This window comes from Xiphias gladius, chromosome 18 (assembly GCF_016859285.1).
Source record: "Xiphias gladius isolate SHS-SW01 ecotype Sanya breed wild chromosome 18, ASM1685928v1, whole genome shotgun sequence".
Taxonomy (NCBI): Eukaryota; Metazoa; Chordata; class Actinopteri; order Istiophoriformes; family Xiphiidae; genus Xiphias; species Xiphias gladius.
The window spans coordinates 5,587,031-5,599,862 of record NC_053417.1 but is presented as its reverse complement, the minus strand read 5'-3'; the positions used below and the strand labels follow the sequence as shown (position 1 = coordinate 5,599,862).

The 12,832-nt window shown below is 40.2% G+C and overlaps 1 protein-coding gene across 5 annotated transcripts in view; it reads left to right on the top strand.

The window, feature by feature from the left end:
* LOC120804386 (plexin-A1-like) overlaps positions 1-12,832 on the top strand; it is a 302,292-nt gene that overhangs the window by 201,038 nt on the left and 88,422 nt on the right. The gene's annotated exons all lie outside the window — the stretch shown is intronic.

Sequence of the window (12,832 nt, the reverse complement as noted above, 5' to 3'; positions counted from 1 at the left end):
GCCGATGCTGGGCCCAGGGGTTGGTTCAAATGACTTCATTCAGATTCAAGGAAGTAGACAAAATAAGATAACAATAAAAAGGAACAGAAAAGGCATTAGAAATCAGATTTGTTTGCATTTATTTTCCTGTCTACAGGCTTGCCTGCTTATTCATTTATTGATCGCAATTTCCATGCTTGTTAATTAAGTTGTTCATTCATTATACATGGAGTTGCTTTTTACTCTTGATATTTCATCTCTCACAAATGAATTAATACAGCGGAAGATTGACGGCAGATATATAAAATGGCTGCCAAATAACAGCCCCAGATGGGAGCTTTGACGAGAAGTTTTCTTTTTTTAATGCATGACAAGTCCTCCCAACTCCCATATTGGTCAATTGTTGTTACCCTGGGACATGAAGTAGGAGCGTACCAGCAGCAGGCGTAGGAGACCATCATTGTCCCGGCATCAATAATAAACATGGTTATAAAGGAAACAACACTGACTGTATGTTTCAAAGGGGAACAGCAGTCTAACTAACTCCACACCCCATCTTTTTCATTTTCACACCTGTAGTCTTCAGCCCCAACTGATGCTGACATGACATCAATTCAGGCAGTTTATCAGACCGCGCGCAGCCCCCTCTAGAGTCACAAAAGGCGTCAAACAACTTTTTTTCACATATGCAGCAGTACTCCCCATTAACTGGCAAACGCTAATGGGTAAAGCTGGTGGAGTTCGATTTAGGTTAGGTTAGGTAAACTTTGTCTTTATGGATAATTAAAAAGTGAACATTAATTGCAGATCTGTGACGGGATGCTAACTCCTGCAGGAGTGCCAGACAGGCTCTGAGCCCAACCACCACCCCAACCCCCACACCCTTACTTTCCACCTTGGAACATAAAAGGAACACGACCTCCTGCATTGGCATTAAACGTTGGCATTGGATGTAAAAATTGAGGTGCGGAATTGTCCATCATGGACCTCATTACTAGGGATACTGGCCTGGTTGAGATGGAAGATATAATTATTATCACCCTGATAACTCTCCAGAGCTGTAAAGCGTTCCCCTGGTATTACAGACTTATTTGTGTTTTGGAATCTGATAATCCTTTAAACTCATGGATCTTTCTTCAAATTGGCCTTCCTAGATCACATTTAATCATCTCATTGGTACCTGAAGCAAGGAGAGTTTATTTTTATAGTGGGTATTTATTTCTGATATATTCTTGAAGACACTGCCTGAGTGAAGTCATCTTAATCTGTGGAAAGAAATGCTCATTATGAGTCAGTGCTGGTTCTGCATTGGACGCCCTGAAACAGTTTAACTATCGAAGCACTGACCTTTTCAGTAAGTGAAACTGCAACTCACCAGCTCTGACTGTTCTCAGTGCATTCATTCATTCTTTCTTTCTTTCTTTTTCTTTTTTTTCTTTCGTTCTTTCTTTCTTCATGTTTTCCTTCCTTTCTTTCATTCCCTTTATTCAATAACTTCTTTTCCTTTTGCCGTTATGGTTTTTACCCTCTTTCGTACTCCATTCCTCATCTTGTCTCCCCTTCCACCTTACTTCGTCCTCTTTTCAGTCCTCCGCCCTTTATTTCCTTTTGCCCAATTCATCCCTTATCTCTTGTTTCTCCACCTTGTCCTCCTTTCTGTTCTCCCCCTCTCTTCCTCGTAAGCTGACCTCCTCGCATTCAGTGAAATACAGCAGGTCCATGATACATTGCTGTAGCGCAGAGGATTGAACCACTGGCTTTGTAGCCTAGCCTCATTGATAATCATTAGCAGGCTGTGTTAGGCTCCTGATGTACAGAAGGTGAATATAGATATGTGGATCAGTATTAGGATTCGTGCTGCTAATTAGAGGATGAATTACCATGATGAGTGAGGTGGTTAGATGGTAGTATGTCTCTGTCAGGTAACCTCGCTGCTGCAGGAAACACCAGTGCAGACATTCATGTATGCAGGTGCTCACATACACCCACAAGCCAACCTTTCTACGCACATATTCCCATCATATCATTGCTCAAACCATGCCATGCAGCTTACCAGTCATCTCCATATGAGTTTCCCTTTTTGATCTCTAACCCAGTGAGCTCTTTCCTCTTGTTCACCCATTCCTTATTCCCTCAACAAGTCAGTTAGCAGGAGCCAGACACCCTCTCTTTGTTTCTCCAGCTAAGGGTGTCAGTTACAGCTGTCGTTCCATTGTTGCTGGTTGCTGGAGCTCAGGCTTGTACACAGCTCTGAGTTGCCCAGCTTGGAGACTCTGGGGCTGGGACTGGCACAGAGCAAGCTTCCCTTCTCCCCCTGAGTTTTTCTGGCTTTGGGAGCAGCGTGCCACTGATAGACCCAGCTGTGTGTGTGTGTGTGTGTGTGTGTGTGTGTGGGTGTGTGTGTGTGTGTATGTGTATGAGTGCGCACATGTGTGTTAATTATTCAAAGTGTATTAAAGCTTAAAGATGCATCTCCAGATGCTTCTCTGATCGTTGGCGTGTTTAATGGAGAGAGACAGATGAGATGAGAAGCGAAAGGTGGAGCATCCACAGTAAAACATAAGGGGAGGAGTGTGGCAGTGGCCTAGTTGTTAGAGAAGAAGCAAGCTTGCTATAACAGTCATGGGCCTCATTTATGAAATTTTATGCATACTGCAGATAAGAATTTAAAAAAAAAATGCTTGCTGCTTCCCGTCAGCTATCAATACACGGTTAATAAAATGCATACAAATCAAATACACTAATACTACCTCTGATAATGCCTCTGAAAGTTGTGTTCGGATACCCACAAACATTTAGTTTTATAAACACAATATAAATGGAAGAGATAGATCATGGCTTGATGTATTATTATCTTTCTTCTCCCCTAGAGAAAGTCAAAAGTCACAATAACATGCCTCTAATTAGCAAGGTAATAATTAAATTTGTGTCAGGATGCTCAATTTAATTGTCTCATTATGGTTGAAAGACTGCAGATAGGACAGTGCATTTGTCCAAACTACTCAAGGCCAGTTCATCAACAAGCTTGGTGAATTTGGGATTGATTAAACATGTTGTTTTTTTAGTTTGCACACTAAAATAAGGCTTGGGGAAAAAAGATAAAAACTTGGGACAAGAGAAAAAATAGAAGATGGGTGGGGGGAAGATATGATATTCTGTAGGAGGAACGAGATAGACAAAGGAAGAAAGTTGAGAAAATGTGTAGGGAAGGGAAATAAATAACATACAAGAGGAGGAAGAATCAGGCTGATAAAATAAGAAAAAGTAATGAGAAGATATCACTGTCAGAGGGAGCAACATTAACAGAAGCCTGAACAGAAGGAGAGAGCAAGTTCATGAAAGGAGGAGAATTATGGAGGAGTGGGAGGAGGATGTGAGAGATGTTTAACCATTCAGGAGATGAGAGGATACTTGGGGGTCGTGACACCACCTGTGCCTCGTGTCTTCTTAGCATCTACTCAGTAATTCCATGTCATTTAGCTAATGCTTTCTGCCCTACTTTCTTCTTTGCTGGAAGCTCGGCTGCTGAAAATCATTCAAGATTACCTTGGAGTTACAGAGCTTACTTTTGTCTGTTAAACATAAATAGGAAATATTCAAATGTCACTACTTATTAAGTCACAGAGGAGTCTAGGCCACTTTTTAATTCACGCCATTGTTCATTGCTATATTCCTGGCTTCCATTCATGGATTCTCCTATTGCTACACATACAAGAGGGCAAATTTAATATTTTTGGTAATAAACTGCCGGATGAATGTATGAAAATATCAAGAAAACAGTCTAAGAAGACATGCATCACTCGTGTTTTCAGTCGAAATGATGCTCTCCTGTGTTGTTTTTCTTATCTGACACAACGTCTCCCTCCAGCCAAAGGCTTAATAAACCTCACTCAACTGTTGCCCGGAAGGCACATGAGTAATAATATGTGGAAAATTAGTTTTGAAAGAGTTTGATGGTGCTCACTGTCTAAAATGATAAATGTAATTGCCATCAAATTCCTAAATGGTGCACTGAAGAGGAGAGGGAGGGGAATTAATTGGGGTGTCACTGCTCTTAAGTCCATTGTTTTATACTAACAGGGTTTATTTGGTTACATCTACCAAGGCAAAGTCAGGGAATATATTAGATTTTTTTTATTACTAAAATGCATTCATTCAAGACCAAAATATTTGTTGTGGGGGTTGACTGCATGGCATGCACAATTTTGTGTTATTTAAGGGGAACCACAGATATTAGATGAAGTTTAATTTACTTGTCACAAGGAGCCTGGCCTATTAAAGATCTATTCAAGATGCTACTGAGCTTGACCTATAATAGGAACTAAGAGTCATTTTGGCTATATTGGCCTTTACTGCTTTGACTAGTCTTTTGTTTTTTTTATCTGTCTCTTGTGAGTCCCCTGAGTTCCTTAAGTGCAATACTGAATGGCTGGAGTACCCCTTGATCTGAAATTTAGTCCCGTTGCTACTTGGTGATACCAGATGCTTCTGCCTGCAAAGAAGCAAATGAATGCAGTTACAGTATATCCTTGAAATTGAAGGTTTAAATAACTGTTTATTGGTATATGATGTGCTCCATAATGTGAAGGCTGATGAAACATTCTTTTTTTGAAGAATTTTTCGATGCATGTGTCAATACCACACCTTTTTGATTCCACACTTTGGGGAATATAAACACTATTTTTAACAATACAATATATTAAATTAAAATTTAAATTAATTTGAAATTGAACAGCATAAAATTGGCAAAGTAGTTAGATCAAAGAATATGGGATGTAGACCTGACAAAGCATCTGGTTTTGATACCCAATGCTACCAACACACCTAAGTTTGTGTTTTAAAAGTATTAAGGTTCAATATCTAGCCCTGCGGTTGTCTTGGTTACACCTTTGACAGATCAACCAAACGGAAGCAAACATAACTCGAAGGCTATTGAAAACTTCTGCATACTCTTGGAAAGAAACTTGCATATCATTCACAAAGAATCCTCTGAACACGTTTTTGGTCTTGGAAATGTAATCACACCTACAGGTAAGTTCAAGTTGAACCACTTTAGGGCATAATCATTCTGACTTCAATTTTTGATACATGCACCTAAGTTCATCTGCCGCTCAAGCTGGTTCGTTTTTTTTTTTCTTTGAGTACATGATTCAGATAATACAGGTATAGTGGAAGAAATGAAGGGTGACCATAGTTCTCGACTAGATATAAGCCCATATTTATCGGTGAAGCTTCTTTCAAGTTCAAAAAGTGCCAAGTACAAGCAACCTTTTTATAGATGAAACTTACAGGATCCCGTATAACACATGCTGTATAGTTCATAGTTTATAGTTCTATCATCTGTTGCATTTCAACGTTGGCTTTGTTTTCAATAAAGACGAGCAATAGTGTAAATTCCTCTCAGGTTCAGACAGTAGGCTCCCCTTGAGATTTGAAGAAAGTGTTTAGATTAAAAGTGATGAGACTAATACAGTCAAGTTTGCTCAAGTTTTCAAAAGTAAGTAAAATTGGCGAAATTTTCTGACTTCTGATTGAGCTGTAATGAAGTCAATGTGTTGCTTGTGTTCATACATTTATACTGTATAAATATCAGCATCTCAATTCATAGGCGAATTTCTGTTTTTATCTTTACTGCTTAACCCATCTCGCTCCATATCCCCTATTGTAAGGGGCTGTGAAGAGTGGGTGGACACTCCAAAAGGCTTCTAACACAGTTCAAAGTGTCTTTTATTCAACAGAAGAACTCCTAGTCTGGTGCAATGGGGTGCCTGCCCTCTTTCCACCTGAGACTATGACTGAGGTTCATTTGAGCAAAATAGATGAAAAGTTTTCTCGTTGAAATGAAGCATGGGGGATGAGTCACAAATGTAGAATAAAAGATGAAACAGGTCTCGCAAAGAGAAGCTACCGCTTTCAAAAGTTTTTTGCCCTGGTGAATTTGCATACTAGATACTATGCTGCGTCTTTTGTTGTGAAGTTGACTGTGTTGTATATTGCTTAAACTTTTCCAGCCTAGGACCTTTGGGACCAGGAAGTTCATTCTCTTCTCCTGAGACTAATACTAGAAATACACCCAAATACATGAAGGTAGGTGATGAGGAAGTCCATTTATCATGGACTTTTATATTGACCTTGAAAGGTAGGCTGATTCTTTGGTGGGTCACAGAAATATCTTGTTTTTCACTGGGTCATGGTCTAAAATGGGTTGTGAGTCTGTTTTTGGTTGGTTCCCACATGACAAGGAGCACTTTGTCATTTTCTGCTCACAAGATGAAACAAGATTCATCAAATTTTGATCCTGCAGGCTGAAAAAAAGAGAACAGAGGGCTGTATTTTAGTGAGGCCACCCTGAATAACTTCTCATTATCTGTCATGTATCTACTGTGTCACCCTCAGAAATACACGTACACACTCACAAACAGACTGTGTATTTTTAGAGGCTCCTATCGATCCACTAGCTGATGCTTATCGTCTACATCCTCCTCTTTGACCATCCTGACCTGATAGCATCCAGATAGACACACAATCACACTTGGTCATCAGAGATAATACACAGGGCACTGCTATTCTAATGGAGACGTGTGATGAAGTCAGTGGAGTAGAGGTCTTTTCCCAGTAGTCACTGGATATTTTTTCTATAGCTTCTTTGCTTGATTGCTTATTATTATATTGAAATGTTGGATAAATGGAGATCTGCCTCAGAAAGCATTAGAAAATGTATGGGGTTTTTTTTGCATATAAATGCCAGGTGATTAGGTTTTATCAAACCGTGCAGAAATTGTCTCAAGATAGTTTAGACTGGTTTGTAGTGGGAGGCCAGTAGTGTTAGAAACTTAAAAAAAACAAAACAAAAAAAAACCACTGACTTATTTTGAAGAGTAACTACACCCTATTTTTTTCTCCATTGTATTCATTATCACATAGTTTGGTTGGTATATGATGTCGATACAGACAATTTTTCCAACATAATTCATATTGTGTGTAATAACAGCTTTTGCTGCTCAAATTTAGCTAGTTTCTGTTTACATGGATTTCAAAGTTCAGTTCAGCTAAATCCTCTGGCCCCTCCCTAAACTTGACGAAATAGGCAAGGCTGCAATTTGCCTATTGATCCCTGCAACTGTGATAGCAGCTGCTGTACAAATTATAAAAAGAAGAACTCTGGCTAATCGTAGCCTCAATTTGTGTCACTGACACAGAGATGCTGTTGATTTATTTCTCCGCAGTAGCAGTAAACACTCACCCAACAATAACTGTGCTATATTCATGAAATTTATGGCTGACAAAGAGTAACATTAACTGTGATAAACAGCAAGGCTACAGCTATGCACTGACACTCCCCCACAGACACACACACACACACACACCGGAGAGCCTTGCAGTAGAGCTGCTAGCTCAGGCACAACAAAGGCACCTGACTCTGTCAAAGGGCCAAAAATGTTTTACTATGAATGCAAAGCTGTGCCAGACTCTGTGTCTTTCCAGTGGAGAAAAGAAAAGTCAAACAGTAGCATCTCATGGCTGGTTAGCTCTGACTGTGTCCATGCTACACTGAGCGGTGGTCGATCAGTCACTTGTGTGTCCTGACCCTCCACGTTACACACGGCTGAGGCCACACCTCCTCCAGTCATTGCTCACTCCTCTGTTGCAATTTTTAAATATGATGGTCCGAGGCTTCTGGCTGAATTTGAGGGTTTAGTTACCCTTTAAGACAAAAAGGTTGGCCACCCGACCCCCAGGTTAACTCAGAACTAAGAGCCATGTTTCCAAGGTAACAATGAGTGACACCTGCTTACCAGTGGTACCAAATCATAAAAAAAGGATAAAACATGGCTCATAATTTGTGGTTTGTTAAAAATGTTGTGGAGCAAGTAATGAGAAGGTAAAAAGTACAAACATAGAAGGAACAGAACTTCAATAATTCACATACATACTAAACCGGATCATCTATGAGCTGTACACACTCCACATATCAAACATTCTGTAGCAATGAGGCCCACAAGACTATCGTAGTGCAGCCCGGCTACTGCGCTGTTGGATATCAGTTTATGTCTGGCCTCCGTTTGACCTCTTATCTGGGGTTTTTACATGGAGATTTACAGCATCTAGTGCATAGGCAACCTCTAGGGAGGGTGTCCAGTATGTGCTGTGAGTGTAGCAGAAATAGCTGGATATTGTGATGTACAGGTTGATAAAGCTCTCGCCACTTTGACTTGTCTTCACTCACTCTATGGGGTCATGAGAGACAGACACTGAGAGATTAAGAAGAAAGTTGTTGAAGAAGAGCGAGAGAAAAACACTCAGGAGGAAAGATGTGTCTAAATAGGAGAAATGTTTCAGGAGTTCTATATACAGTAAATACAGCTGTATGACTTGCCTGTGTGTTGATTGAATGGAGAGATCTACTGGGAGCATGAACCATTGCCCATCAATGTGGTATTCTCTGGTGCATGTGTGTGAGTGTGTATGTGTGTTACTTTATGTTAGATTTATTCTCTAAGGGTATAACTATATTAGTGTCTAAAACTGAGACATTGCTCCACAGATGACTCTTCCCCTCTCTCCTGGGAGATGTGCTCATCATATCAGGTCCTTTTCTTTCTTATTTTTTCTGTGTATGTGTGTGCGTCTATGTGTAACAGCACTGGTCGATGGGGTCTCGCCCCCTTCTCTCTGAAATGGTTCATTGGACTGTAACGCTAATCCATGGGGACCCTCCACACTGTGGTGACCCCCCTTGACACTCACACACACACACACAGACAAACACACACACACACACAGACTCCCTCATCCATCATACTCGGAGGTTGTCAGCGCCTCAGTCAGGTGGCCTCATGGGTGAAAGCCAGCAGCCAATCAGCGCTCTCGCCTCATCTCTGACAATGCCATGGATGTGATGTCTCCATCCTGATAGAGAGTAATTAGAAGTGAGGGAAAGGAAGTAAATGGATGAAAATTATGATGAAAAGGAGGCTATAGAGGAGAGGAAAAGTGAATATGAAAATGCAGTAAAGCCTCCTAGACAGCTGGAGTTCATGGCAGCAGACATCATTATGGTTAAATAAACAGCAGAGCAGGATATTCACAGATGAAGTGTTACATTTCCATCTTTATGTTTTCTGTCAGAAACACTGCTTTTACTGTTAGAAAAGGGAAAGAGTTATAAAAGAGAGATGCAGCACAGGATTCCTATGTGTGATCAGACTATACGGCCTCTGGTTGGGAATATATAAAGACAGGGAGTGTCGTGAAATGATGTATTAATATGGTCGTGTTGTATCAATATGGTCATGAATGGTACTGGACTTATAGTGCAGTATCATCTTGAGTGTGCCGGCACAACTATTCATATTTAGAGATGTTTGTAACTGTCTTCAATAAAAAATATACTTTCAAACATCAGAGCTGCAACATGATGGAAGACTGAATACACAAAGTTATCTCCACTATAGTAAACCACCGATAACATTATCAACATTATATCTAACCATAAACTTTTATGCACATCTAAATAAAATTGCATATCATGTTACCATCATCATTGCTGATGTTTACATATTTACACTGTTTTTTTTTTCTTTTATTTCTTGTAAAGATTAGCACCCAGTATGTAAGTTAGTTTGATTATTTTCTTCTTAACTAAGGGAATGCATCACTTTTCAAATCTACTTCAGAGGTACAGCATGTAGGCCTACAGGCGCCAGAAGCAACTGACAGAGACACAATAAAAATGTTATATTGGTAGTTTGGAAGGCCAAGTAAAACTTTTTTTTTTTTCTAAAGGCTTACCTTCCCACCTCTGATCACAGTTTCTATGTATCTGGCCCCAAGGCTACTGTAAAACATTCCACGGACCTAAGACTACACTAGTTTACTGCACAGAGCCAGAGGGCAAGATTTAGCTACAGATCTGTGTGTGTGTGTGTGTGTGTGTGTGTGTGTGTGTGTGTGTGGTAGTGGTAGTAGTGGTGGTAGTGGTGGTAGTGGTGGTAGTGGTAGTAGTAGTAGCTGGTGTGTGAGGATAAAAGTGCATGTGTTTCATTTGTGTTTATACTGTACTATGTGCATTTTGGGTATATGTAACTAGATTTTAGAGTTTGTGTGTGTGTGTCTTTATTGCCTGTCTGGGAAGTAGTTTGGATAGATATAAGTGGTGTGTATAGCTCCAATGTTGCAGCGCTCCACCCCTGCCTTGCTCTGTTGGGAACTTGACCTCCTAGACTCTCATCCCCCACTTTAATAAACGAGTGTATGGCTCCCAAGACCTTGCCTCACCTCCTCATCTCCTCCCCTCCTTCCCTTTCTTTTCACCTCTCCTCATCTCTTTCTTATCCAGTGGTTTATCTCAGCTCATCCTCTGCCTCACTGTTCATCCCTGACTTATACTGCAGTAAATTTATATCTCAACAAGGCACTTCTTTGGATGTAGCGGGTTTTCCAGTGGCCACCAGTAGCAGGCTGGTTGTACTGGAAATCGGCACTGGTGTGGAGACGTATGAATCGGTCGAAAATTGTTTCCGGAAACACTGATACATGCTCAATTAACTCTTATGCCTGGATAAAATAAAGGTGGAAAGACAAGGCGGTAATGGGAGAGAAAAAGAGAAGAAGAAACATACAGAAAACATCAAAAAGATAAAGTGTGAGCGAGAGGAAGAAAGAAAAGAGAGGAGCGAAATCGCGGGATTAGAGGAATCCCCCAGGTAAAGAGATTGTTGTGACTCGTTGTGTAGAACTGCTCCACTATCTGATGCAGACTCAGCTCTGACACCTGTCACCACTCCTAATGAAACAGCTCCCACAATCCTCTGCTCTCAAATCTTTTGTTCACTCTCTCTACTCCTTTGTGTGTGTATGTGTGCGTTTCCCTCTCTTTTCCCTATATGTGTCTGTGAAATTGTGAGACTTTCTTTCTACTGTATGTAGGCCCTGTGTGGGGGAAGCCTTTGTGTATGTGTGTGTGTATTATCATGTTCCTCAGGGGCATGTGACATTGTGCTTTTTATCCTGACTGTTGCATCAGTAATAAGGAGCAGACTTTAGGTGTGTGTGTGTGTGTGTGTGTGTGTGTGTGTGTGTGTGTGTGTGTGTGTGTGTGTGTGTGTGTGTGTGTGTGTGTGTGTGTGTGTGTGTGTGTGTGTGTGTGTGTGTGTGTGTGTGTGTGTGTCTGTGTATGGTTGCCAGACAGGATTTCCATGCCACAGTTGGAGCAGATGCTTGAGCCTGGTCATTCCAACATTAACAATGACTGCTATTTCAGACCAGATAGTACTCTGCTACTATTGCCATCTACAAAGAGTATCTAGTCAGTTACACGCACACAGTTTCCCTTTTCCTGTCTGGGCCGTTTTAGTCCTGTTTTCCATTTTATTAGAGGCTAGAAGCAGTTCATTAGCTGTCTGTCGCTATCTGTGAATACTTTAAACTTTAACTGTCAGCCTCACTAATTGACAATCTGCTTCACTCTGCTCTCTGGCATTGATTTAATCTCTTCTCTGTCTCTCTTTCCTCAATTCTTTCCTACGGAACTTATTGACAAAACATGATGATTTTCAGATTTTCTTGGACAGAAGCACTTCAACAACTCATTATGAAATTAATAATGGCCTTCTGCCTTTATCTTAATATCTACATCCTAAAGTATATTTATCTGTTTTATCCACTCTTTTGTCACAGATATGTCCAATTATAGATTCAAAATTGTTAAATGTTCCTTGTTCCATACGGCAACAATGCGATGTGAGACCGTGCTGTATTAGAGTGAAGTGAGTAGAGGTGTCTCCGACTGCCATTATGTCCAAACCGCTCTCTCCCTCCACATCCTCTCTGCCATTCCCAGGCCAGTCTGCAAGTTACTTTAATGATGCCCCATTACGCAGTACTTCAGCGCAGAGCAAACTCATAGAGAGATTACTCTGCAGTGTATGAGGCTGCTGGTGTGGGTTAATTTTACCAAGTCATTCCTGATTAAATAGAATGCAGTTCCCACTGATTTATCATTGCAGATATAAAAGTCTGCTATTCTAATAGGAAAATTATAGTTTGCTTAATGGCACTTAAAGTGGAATATGACTTCATTTATAAGTTCCAGTTTTGTATTTGTATGGCCTTTGATTGTTTACTGCATTTCCAGATGAAAATCAAACCAACTTTAGTGGATATAACTAGTTCAGTGGTAATTACAGACTTTATGATATTGCAGAGGCTCTTTATACTCTTACACCGCAAAATATGTCTTAAAAAATCCCAGCCTTTTTAGTCAGACCTGTTATTAATTAGGATTTTCCACAAAAGATATATCTAACATCTTATAACAATTATCAGGTAAATCACTCCTATCATCAGCAAATTGACACTTGAATCAAGAAAGCACTTGGAGCTGGTTGTGACTCTTTTTATCACGATGTAAAGTCAACATACTGAGAGAAAACATGCAGTAGAAGTAAATATTGTAGTACAACCTCACACACAAATACAATATAATTGAATCTAATTTATTGAACCAGTTAATAACACAGTTTGAAATACAAATTCATTCTAGAGCATAAGCAGTGATGTAGCATGCAGCTGACAGCTGCATATTGTCTTTTGATTTACTTAGGCCTGAAAAAGAAAAACACTTAGAGATTTCAATTATTTTGCTTCAGTTAATAGGGTGCAAAGCTTCTGTTCAAGCCAATTTTTTTATTGATTGAAGAGCAGCAAGGAGCTGCTGAATGGAGCTGCTGACCCCTCAGTCATCTCCCTCTCTAATCCTAAAACTGTAGCTGTTTCACAGTACAGCATGGTAGAATTAACACTGTCCACACCTCTGGCTCTCATTTTTGTCCACGCTGAAAGAATTAGAATA